At 44.3% G+C, this 11,206-nt stretch overlaps 1 long non-coding RNA gene across 1 annotated transcript; it reads left to right on the forward strand.

Moving 5' to 3' along the window:
- The first annotated feature begins 285 nt into the window (after positions 1–285).
- LOC121831104 (uncharacterized) lies at positions 286–8,652 on the forward strand. The gene is made up of 3 exons (XR_013052561.1): positions 286–388; positions 7,191–7,286; positions 8,478–8,652. It is a non-coding gene; the product is annotated as an uncharacterized LOC121831104 (long non-coding RNA).
- The last annotated feature ends 2,554 nt before the right edge of the window (positions 8,653–11,206 follow it).

Below are 11,206 nucleotides of genomic sequence, written 5' to 3' on the forward strand. Positions count from 1 at the left end.
AGAGTTGGAGACACATGCGTCTCTTTAGAATACCTTCATTCCTGCCAGGCCAGTTACATTATGAGGCACCAGAACCTTTCCTCTAACTTATGATAGCCATGCAGGCATGACAAAGACGGGGTGAACCTGTACTCAGACATACACAGCTGCCATGTCTGCCCCTCAGAACTCTAAAGGGTCTCCAGAATCCACCTAAGGAATCTTAAAATGCAAAGCACCACCACAGAGCAGCAAGGCTGCCTTGAACTGTCTGGTTGCCTAGCAACCCAGGCTCCTACTTGACAACATGAAAAGAAGCCTTCCCTCTGGATCCCTGCCTTGCTCCACTCTGGAGGGAAAGACTCTATTGGTCAAGTTCCAGGTGAAGCTCCGGCTGAAGCTGAGTTAGGTACTGAGCAACAGAAACGATCCATGACTCTGGGGTCATAAGCCAAGTACAAAGCCCAGGGATCTGGGGATTCAGCCTGGTAAAATCTCAAGTGAACAGAGTCTGAATCAAGCTTCTTTAAATGCTGTGAGCCTGCTTCCTCACAGTAGATGGGTGGGTGCGTCTCAAACTCATCTGGATTTCAGAACAGCCAGGTAACCTTGGAACCGGCCCCATGTCACTCACTACCGATGAGATTTGAATCCCTGTGGAAATGCTCAGACACCTGCACTTTTGGAATCTTCTTCAGATGATTCAAATATGCAGAGCTGGAAATCAAAGAATAAAATGGTCTGTGCTATAGTGTGAATGTGTCCCATCCAAAATTTAGGTTTTGCCAATGTGAAAATACTGAAATAGGATCATTAAGAAGTGCCAAGAGCAAGGCTGGGGAAATATCTCAGTGGGCAAAGTGCTCACCGCCCAAGTGTGACGTCTGTAGTTCAGATCCTCAAGCACAAACATCAAAGCTTGTCTGTGATCCTGGCACACAGCAGGTGGAGACAGGAGATCCCCAAAGCAAGCTGGCTATCTAGAATAACTGACTCAGCAAGCTCTGGGTTCAAGTGTAAGATGTTGCCTCAATATATAAGGTAGAAGAGAATTGAGGAAGGCACCCCATGTCAAACTCTGGCTTGCACACACATCATGAAAACACGTGTATATGCACGCACACACTAGCACACCAATTTAAGAAAGAGGTGACTTGGCCTGAGGGTTTCTTCTTCATGGATGGAACTAGGTGGACTTTTAAAAGTGACTTGACCTGGGAGTGTCCTAGTTTGCTTTCTGTTGGGATAAAACACCATGACTAAAATCAACTTGAGGAATGAAGGGTTCAGTTTGCTTACGGGTCCCAATTGCAATCCATTATTGAGGAAAGCCAAGGCAGGAACCTGGAGGTTGGAAGTGAAACAGAAGCCATGAAGGAACACTGCCTACTGACTTGCTCCTCATGGCTTACTCAGCCTGCTTCTTTATTCAACACAGGCCCATTGCCTCCGAGTGGCACCACCCATAGTGGGCTAGGTACTTCCACATCAGTCGTCAATCAAGACAATGCTCCCAAAGACTTGCCTTTGGAGCAGTCTGACGGAAGCATTTTTTCAATTTAGCTTCCCTCTTCTCAAATGAGTTGAACTTGTATCAAGTTCACAAAAACCGAAGCTGCACAGGGGGTTCCACTCTCCTTGTTTTTCTGCCTTCCACTATGTTTAAACACAGCATTCTCCACAGCTGAACCTTACAGTGCCTTAATCTTGGACTTTCTAGCCCAGTGGTTCCTAACCTGTGTGTCATGACCCCTTTGGATGATGAAGGACCCTTTTACAGGGATCACCTAAGACCATCAGATAACACAGATATATACATTATGATTCATAGCAGTAGCAAAATTACAGTTATGAAATAGCAATGAAAACAATTTTTTGGTTGGGGGTGGTCACCACAACATGAGAAACTGCATTAAAGGTTTGCAGAATTAGGAAGGTTGAGAACCACTCTTCTAGCCTCTAGAATTATAAGAAAATTAATTTCTATGTTCTACAAATAATCAAATCTTTGATTTTCTGTAATGGCACCACAAATAAACAAAGACAACCTATGAAGGTCCCATGTGCCTCTTTTTAGAGTTAATCATTTAGTTGAATTTGGTGCCTATAAAGGCAGCTTGGATCCTCATTTCTTCTTCCTATTTCCTCCACACGGAACCCTTAACCCTACACTTAAGAGTCAGCTCTCCCCCGTTCCTTGGAGAAGTCCAACAGAACTCAGGCCCCTTGCTTCAGACTCAGTTATCTTTCCCTGTTAGTCCAGACCCATATTTCTTAAGGTTGAAGCCTACCATGAGCCTGTCAAGAACTGTGAAGGTCACAAGTCAACCTGCCACAGATGTTTAAAAGCTGATGAAAGAGATGAGATCCCAGGTCGAAGACCAGAGATGGTTTATTACTTCAAGCAGCTGCAGTAGCCAGTTCTACTTACTTTTACTATTCTCCCAAGTCTCAACGTCTACTGAACAAGGTGAAGGTTGCAAGAAGTCATAAGAATACAAGGTGGGTTATTGTCTAGGACAGGAGCCCAGAGTTTAGGAAACCCAAATATTTCATATAGGTTTCTAAGTATAACTGTCATTTGCTGCAGAAAGAGATGCAATCCATATTATTTGAGGATATTCACTACACAAACAACTTGAGAAGACAGTCAAGAATGAAGAGAAGTCAGCCTTCCACCAGCCAGAAATATGAAAGACCCACAGAGAAGTATCTCCCATTAGCATCCAGCCCTAACATTCTTTGCTGAAGCCCATGACTTGTTCATAGTATCAGAGCCTTTGTGGGTACACTTCTGAATTCCCTCAAAACTAATGTTCTATCTGAATCCCAGTTCTGTATCTGGGATCTACTTCCTTAATGGCCAACCTCTTATAAACACTCCTTGAATACCAACAATTGCTGTTGGTGCCCATATTATCTTTAAAAAAAAAAATGTGACCCATGGTCATACTTCTTTGGTGTAGGACATGAAAATGGGGCAAAGCTGGCCTGAGGCTACAAGCAAGGAGCTGGAGAAACACCCAGAAGAAAGAGGAGACACCATCCCTGAGCAGGTGGCCCTGGGCTGTAAAAGAAAGCCAACTGAGTATGAACTTGACAGTGAGCCAGCAAGTGGCATTCCTCTATGGTTTCTATTTCAGTTCCTGCCCTGACTTCCCTCAGTGATGGACTGAGACAATACGTTGGGTTTTACTTACATCACCTGCCTGTTATCCCTGATGCCATGCCTCCTGGTTAAATATGTCTGCCACTGGCTCTACTCCAAGGTCTTTATCCTGCCTCACAGGCAGATCTAGATGGAGATTTTGGTCTCCCTAGCCTGTCTGGTTTGACAACTCAGCCATGCTAGTCTCTGCCTACCTCACCATATTCATACATAACTTCTAAGTTAGTTCTCCTTTGCCCCGTTTACTAACGAGGCCAGTGCCCTTCAAGGCTGCATGTCTGAGTTACTTTACGGATGTTTCCAATTCCGTTTGGCCAGTGAGAAACACTAGGAGGAGTTCTAGGTGTTTCTTTATTGCTGTGTTAGTTTCTTTTCTTCCTGCTGTGACTAGCCACCCGACAAGTAGTAACTAAGAGAAAGGGGGTTTGTTCTACTTCCTGGTTGGAGGTAATTAAGCACATCCTGGTGGAAAGCTGGTTGGCAGGAAGTTAAGGCAACCAGGCACTGTGTCAACAGTCAGGAAGCTGAGAGATGTGGATGCTGACGTTCTTCTTGCTTTTTCCTCTTTAGTCCGGACCACAGGGTGTGTCTGACCACTCAATTCATCTAATCTAGAAACTTTCACAGGCATGATGAGAAGTTTGTCTCCTAGGTGATCCTAGGTGCTGCCATGCTGTTGACAAGTCACATTAACCATCACACACGCCTCTCCCCCACCCCAGAGTTGTGTCTCTTGCAATACAACCGTGTGTCACCTAAACACAAGAATATGTCCGAGATATGTGTAGAATGGACTCATGCAAATTGGATGGTATAGCCTAAGACGCACTTAGACTAAATGGCATCATTGTTATCATAGAGGTGGCTGGCTGTTGATTCAACCACTGTCCAAGGGACCCCTGCTCTGTGATTCCAGGTTTATAACTGGAAAATCATTTCTGTAAATCTCTCTCCACCCCCCCTTCGGGGTGGTAGTGGCTTCCTGTTGTTCTTATTTCCAGAGGCATCACTGTCCTTAATTCATTCCATTGGTCCAGTTGAGAAAAAGCTCACTGCACCTTCTGGCACATCCTCCCTGAGCTCCACCCACCCCGCAGAGTTAAGTAGGGACGGCAGTAAAGATCAGCCACGGATCTCATCAGTTGTGCACTGAATGCTGTTTTCCCTAGGAAGCTTCCCTGAGGAGGACACAGGCCTTTCTGATGGAGCTAAACAATAAGAGAGAACGGCTGCCCCTGAGAGCAAATGTGATCCTGAGGCCCAAGTCTAGTCAGGAGATTGGTACAGCAGCCCTCCAGAGTCTGGTGATGTTGCCATGGTAGCAGAAGGGTCACTGCTTAGCAACAGGCCAGAGCTGCAGGAAGCTGCTAAGGTATTTTCACATGTGCTAAAGCAAATGGATGTTTATCACAGTCTTGAGTATGGGGGGAGAATAGAAAACATACACACACAGGCCACCCAGAGATGTGCAGGGCTGCATCTCCTGACACTTGAGGACTGGAGAAGATGCCTTTTCTCTGGAGGAGGCTGTAGAAGACCCAATGAAGCACATCCTTTCATCCTCCCTAAAACAGTTGACTTCCCATTGACCCTGCCATAAAAGCCTCACCATCACTTAATTATCAATAGGGTCTCCAAACCTTTCTCCTAAATGGTTTTTTTGAGAGGCTTAGTGGCACGGTAATTAAATGCATATAGCTTAAAGCTAGTACTTTGGAGGTCCAACATACAGCTTGGCCCCTTCCTTGCCATGTTATTTTGTACACATCACTTTACTTTTCTGTGTCTCAATTTCCTACCACACCTTGCAATATTTGTATGAGAATTAAATAAGTTATTACATGGCAAGCACGTAGGTGCAGTGCATATAATGAATGATCTATTCATAATGTTCCTAGTAGTCAACAAAATTATGGAAATTTCCCAATGTGCTTGGCCCTATAAAAGAAATGAAGGAAATAAAAGTTAGCAAAAGCTAGACCATATCTATTTAATTTCCAGAGCAGCAAAGAAAAAGCCATAAGTCCTTGGTTGGGTCAGTCGAGGTACCCCAAATCTGTCTCCAGAATGACTTGCCTACTTAGGGGTAATTTTGAGGATTAAATAAAGCATGTAGAAATGCAGCATGGTGTCTGGCCCACACTAACTATTCCCTAAAGGCTCCCTCCCACTAAAAAAAAAAAGTGCTATTCTTATTATTCCTTCCAGAAATCAACTCTACATGGGTCTGTGTTCCAGCCCTGAACACACCCATGCACCGTACTCAATTCACATATATCTAAGTCTTCTTCACCCTGTCTGGACCACCTGCAATACTTCCTCTACCTTTTCACCAGTCTCATATCTGTATAATCTTCAAAACAATGACCAGCCGACCAGTCCCTGGAAGTCCCCTAACTAATCCAGGCCATGGTCATCCCTCCACCTTGAATTCCTCCAGGGTTTCTGTTGTGTCCACTGCCTTGCTTGCCCCATGCTTATAGGGTATTTGTATTTTCATTTCTGAATCACACTGGAAGTCCTCCTTTGTAGATGCTTCTTAAGCATCTTTCTGTATCTTCTGGGTCTCACTGTCCTGCCTCTGCTGTCACTCACCATGACCAGTTCTCATGGACTCTCACTACCAGCCACCTATTTACAATGTACTCTCCTAGAAGCCTCTTACCTCAGAAAAAAAAAAAAAACACAGTGGATGAAAGCCCATGGGATTCACTGGTCCTGTAATGATCCCCCATGGAATCAGAGTCAGCAATCCGAAAGAACGACAAGACACACAAACACACCAGTTTCGTGAGTACCCGGAAGGCTTGTCCTCTGAGCCAACATTGCTTATGTTGATGGTGGACAGAAGAGGAGTTGCCATGTTGTTAGACGGTGAGAAAAAGGATTACTTCTAGAACTCAGTAGGGTCCATCTAAGTGCTCAAAGCCCAGCAAAAATTATAAAGGACAATTGCAGAAACCACAAGGATATGGCAATTGGGGATGAACTGATCTATTTCTTGGCTACCTGTGATGATAAGTGCTAATTGTCAAAACTGTAGTCTGAAATCATCTAGTAAACAAGCCTGTGGGCACACCTGTGAGGGATTATCTAACCTCTGCACGTGTTTATGAGGGGCTGTGTTGAAGGGGTTCATTGAGGGGGGAAGACTCATTCTAAAAGTGGGCAGCACCATTCCCTGGGCTGGGACGCTGAGCACCATTATTCTTTGCTCTGCTTCCTGACAATGGATACTATGTGACCAACTGCTTCATCAAGCCTTGACTTCTCTACTGTAATGGACTATACCTTTGAACTGTGAACTGAAGTAAGCCCTTACTCCCTTGAGGTGCTGTTCTCAGTGTATTTTATCACAGCAATGGGAAAAAAAAAAACCTAATACACCATCCAATGTCCCTATGGACATCCCTGGAAAGCTTGCCAGAAAAGCAGGATCTTGGTCCTTTCTGCAGATCACTGAATCACACTGGGTACTAAGTCAGCCACCTGGTTTGGCTTAAAGTGAGAGAAATCCATAATGAGTAATGGGGTTGGGGAAGGAGGTGAACATTAGTTATGGCCACACTCCAGTGCAGGATGGGAAATGTAGCTTCCTTCACTTACTCTGATTCCAGAAAGAACAGCTGCTTGTCTTGGTGGAGAATTGATGGTTGAATGGTGGTAGAAATCAGAAATGATGCAGGTGCTCTGGAAAACAGACTAACAGTTTCACCAAATGGTAAACATAGAATTGCCACTTCTAGATATCTATGCAGGAGAAATGAAAACAAACTTCTACATGACTGGTTATAGTAGCTTTTTCCATAATAACTCAAAGATAGAAACATCCATCAAGTGATGGATAAAAACCTGCACCAGGCCACAGAGCATCTTCTTCAGAGCAAATGGAAATTACAAAGGATCCTTGACTTTCCTTCAAGGGGAAGAGGGTGATAGAGAAATGGACAGAAGTCAGAGATGAGCAAAGAAGCTCTGGATATTGAGTCATAGGGAAGAGGTTCTGCTGGAAGATAAGAACATTCTTCCTCTGTTTCCACAGAGTCCAGATGGGAAGTCATCCAAGATCCCAGATGAGCATCCTAATGGAAACATGGACTAGAAGACCCCTTCACTGAGCAAGAAAGGCACAAGTTGGGTGAGAAAAGAGGGAACATTCAACCCAAAAGTATGCATCATTACTGACATCAGAGATGGTATAAACAACAGTCATGTGTTCTGTGCCAGGAACATCTGTTATTTCAGTTGCTGAGGACCTGACCCACTACAGACACTCAACAAGTATTTAATGAATCTCATTGCAGAGTTAAACTGTGGAGCTACATAATCTAAGAAAACCTGAGCTCAGCACAGCTCGCCATCCAAAACAATAATTTTCATATAATGAGTGTTCAGTGTTTGGCAAAGGATGGATGGCTGAATGAGTAGGCTGGAGTCAGGCCACTGCATACAGGTGAAACACATCAGAGTGAGGAAAATGAATTACCAAGTACAGTTCCTGAGTTGGGGGAAAGAAGGCAACTGACCGTGTTTTGGTTCCTAAAATGTCTTTCTCAGCCACTGTCACAGCCACCAATGAAATTAGGCATCCAAAATTTGATCCTGGGCCTTAAAGTATCCACAAATTGTTGATTGGTAGCTTGGTAAACGACAATGTAGAATTTTCTAGGTAAAAGAATTCTCAGAGATGCCTGAACTATTGAGGAAAAAGAAGCCCTGAAGAACTGTCATTTTGTGGGAGTGTGACAAGTGGCTGGGTAATTTCCCAAGGATGAGCTGAGCCAGGCGGTGAGCTTACGCCTCAATAGCGGTACCTCTAATATCAAAAGTTTAGCAAATTGACACTGTGTCTGTCACACATTATTTGAATTGATTGCTGGTTATAGATAATGCACTCCTCTCTAAAAGGAGAGAGAGAGAGAGAGAGAGAGAGAGAGAGAGAGAGAGAGAGAGAGAGAGAGAGAGAATATGGATATATGACCATGGTTTTGCTCAAATATCAAGGAGAATAGGAATCTTCCCCAAATGCCCTGAGCAAAAATGTGCGTATTTCACTGGTGACCCATGATGAAGGGCCGGGACCACCCCAGGAGGAACATTCCCAGGTCTGAACTTCAGAAAGCCATTCACCTACAGCAAGCACCAGGATGATAAGAGCGTAACTGCCCCCCACGGAAAACTGTGCCCTTGGGCACAAGCAATGGAGCGAACTAATTTCTAATAATGAGGCTGTGAGCTACAGGGCTTGTCTACAAAACAGGCTTATTCATGAAGAGTAAATATGTCAACTAACTCAAGACGCATGCTAAATCTCCATTGTTTTCTGAAGTTCAGGTTTCCTGGCTCTATAAAATGTGATGCATGCTTCCAATGTGTGTTGCAGAATCTGGGAGATTGCAGAATGCCACATTAAACTCGGAGCTTCTGGGCTAATGAGGGTAAGTCCATTTTGCAGTAATGAATTGTTGGTAATAGCCCATCATGGAACAGATGTCTCATCCATCATTGCACTGGGAGTCCAACACTCCCACAGCACAGGGAAGCCACACAGCCCAAGGAGGCCATCCTCATCTCTGGGCTCCTGAAGGGAGGGGAGCCAACCTCAGGAAATGGTATGAGTGGGTGTGATTTGAGGCTCCCAAATCCACCATAACTCAAAATATGTCCCCACCCATCTGCCGCAGCAGTTAAAATACCCTCCTTTGACTTGTCTCCTATTAAAATGTAAATATGTCACCTGGAAGAAGTAACACATCACATTAGCATCGATTATCACCCAGTTTCACATTACAAGGTGCTGGGCCCTGAGGGGATGGGAAATAGCAGGTAGTCATTGCTCAAGGGTGGCTTTCAGAAGGGTTTAGCAAGTCAAAGTTTGATGGGGTAAAGCTAAGGCAGGTCACACAGTAGGCCTGTATGTAAAGCAATGCTCACCTATCCTACTAAAAATATCCTGAGGGGGTGGTGGTGGTGGTGTGTTTGTGTAAAATGCCCATGCACATAAAGATATGTGAACACTTGTATGCATGTAGAGTACATAGGTTGATGTTCAGTGTCTTCCTTGATCATCTCCACCTCACTTTTGAGACAGGATCTCTCACTGAATATAAAGCTCACCCATTCGGCCAAACTGGAGAGTCAAAATCTCCATATATCTACCTGTCTCCAACCCCCCACCACAGTTCTAGGGTTACAGATGTGCTACCATATCCAGCTTTTAACCTGAGTGCTAGAAATCCAAACCCAGGTCTATACTTGCGTACCAAACACTTTCCTGACTGAACCATAGTCCCAGATTCTAAGGATTCTGTGTGAACTTCATGTAACTACCTAAGCAACCCCAGGGAGAAATTATACTTTATCTTTGCAAGTTCCCAGAACCTGCCACATAATCCTGAGAAAGCCCTAGTGCTCTCCTACTAAATGGTGAACACGTGTGTTTTAGTCTCACAACTCCTGAAGAACTCACAGAAGCATTTACATTTTCCAGATGCAGAAACAGATTCTAGGAGAGCACATGGGTCTGGGAGGTACAAGCTGCGGATAAGCTCTCTCTAAGAAGAACAGGACACATGGGAATACTAGAGGGAGGTAAGGGTACACTAGGATAGGACCACATTTTGGAAGTGCTTTTGAATGTCAACCTGAGAGTGCTGGGTGTTATTCTGGATCTTCTCAACAGTGAGTAGGAGGGCAGGAGGCAGAAGAACACAGAGCTATCAAGCAACATAGTGGTTTGGAAAGATGGTTAGGATCAAGGAAGATCGGATGGAGAACCAGAACATTAGAAGAAGTAAGGGTTTCCTTGTGTGATGCAGAGCCGGAGCAATAGTGGTGAAAACAGAGGTGAGGGCATGCATGTAAGAGAATTACTTAATGGGCAGCCAGTACATCTGTTTTAGTAGCTGATTGAATAAAGAGAAGCTGGGGAAGAAGAAGGAGTGAGGGACATTGATTACATTTCAAAACCACTTAACTGAAGAACAGAAAATTGGCTGCCATGGGATAGATAGATGAAAGGCAGTCTGTTGTGTGACTTTTCCTAGAGAGAAGTAATCAGATGTCAACTCACCTCAGATAGGGTACCAACAACAGACCAAAGGCAGGATTCTGCCCAAGTCCTGCTTGATGAATCCATGAGTGTATTGCAGTCATCAAAAGGAGAATGGATTTAGTTACTTTCAAGTACATGAGTGACTCAAAGGCATCTTCACCACCAAACATCCCCATCCCAACATGAGTGACGAGTACTTACCTCCCGGTACAATTTGCAGGCTACTCAATTGGTGGAAAGTCTCCTCTCACATCTGTTATGCTTAACCTTGGTGAGGAGAGCTTTGAGACTCTTGTAACTTTCCAAGCCTTGTGAACTGCATGAGACTCTCTCTTCCCCAGAGAGAACACTCAAGCTTGGAGGAAATGGCTGTACAACACAGACTTTGACTAAGGATGGTAAAGTCCACTATAAATGTGTTGTGTAGGGTGACAATGGCATACTCAAGGGAGGACATCCATGGGACAGCAAGAAATGTGGCATCAAACCTAGAAAAAAATTCAATAAAAAGCCTTGGGAATAGGCAAGCATTCTGAGAAAATGTACCAATGACTCCAAGTTGGAATCAAGCCTGTCTACACTCAAAGTACAAGTCCAGAACAGCAGGGACATTGCCAGGTCCTGCAGAAAAGTCAAGAAAAATTAGGAGAAAGGGATATTAAATTTCAAGAATATGCCATCTCTGACTCTTCCAGAGCACAGTCTCAGAAAGGTGGCAAGGACAAGAAAGTTTCAGTGGGGTAGGGGACAGTGAGGAAAAGAAGGGATAGGAGGAGAAGGCAAGGGCAGTCATGGACAATGGAGCCACATCTTGGCTGAGCCTTTTCATTTTTCCTTTCCAGTATTGAGATGGCTGAGTCTATGTTTTATGTTCAGAGACTATGTGGTGATTTAAATGAGAATGGCCCCCATAGTTTCAAATGTTTGGATGCTTAACCCCCACCTGGTGGAACTGTTTGGAAAGGATTAGGAGGTGTAGCCTTGTTGGAAAAGGTGTGTCACTT

Source organism: Peromyscus maniculatus, chromosome 7 (genome assembly GCF_049852395.1).
Source record: "Peromyscus maniculatus bairdii isolate BWxNUB_F1_BW_parent chromosome 7, HU_Pman_BW_mat_3.1, whole genome shotgun sequence".
NCBI classification, from domain to species: Eukaryota; Metazoa; Chordata; class Mammalia; order Rodentia; family Cricetidae; genus Peromyscus; species Peromyscus maniculatus.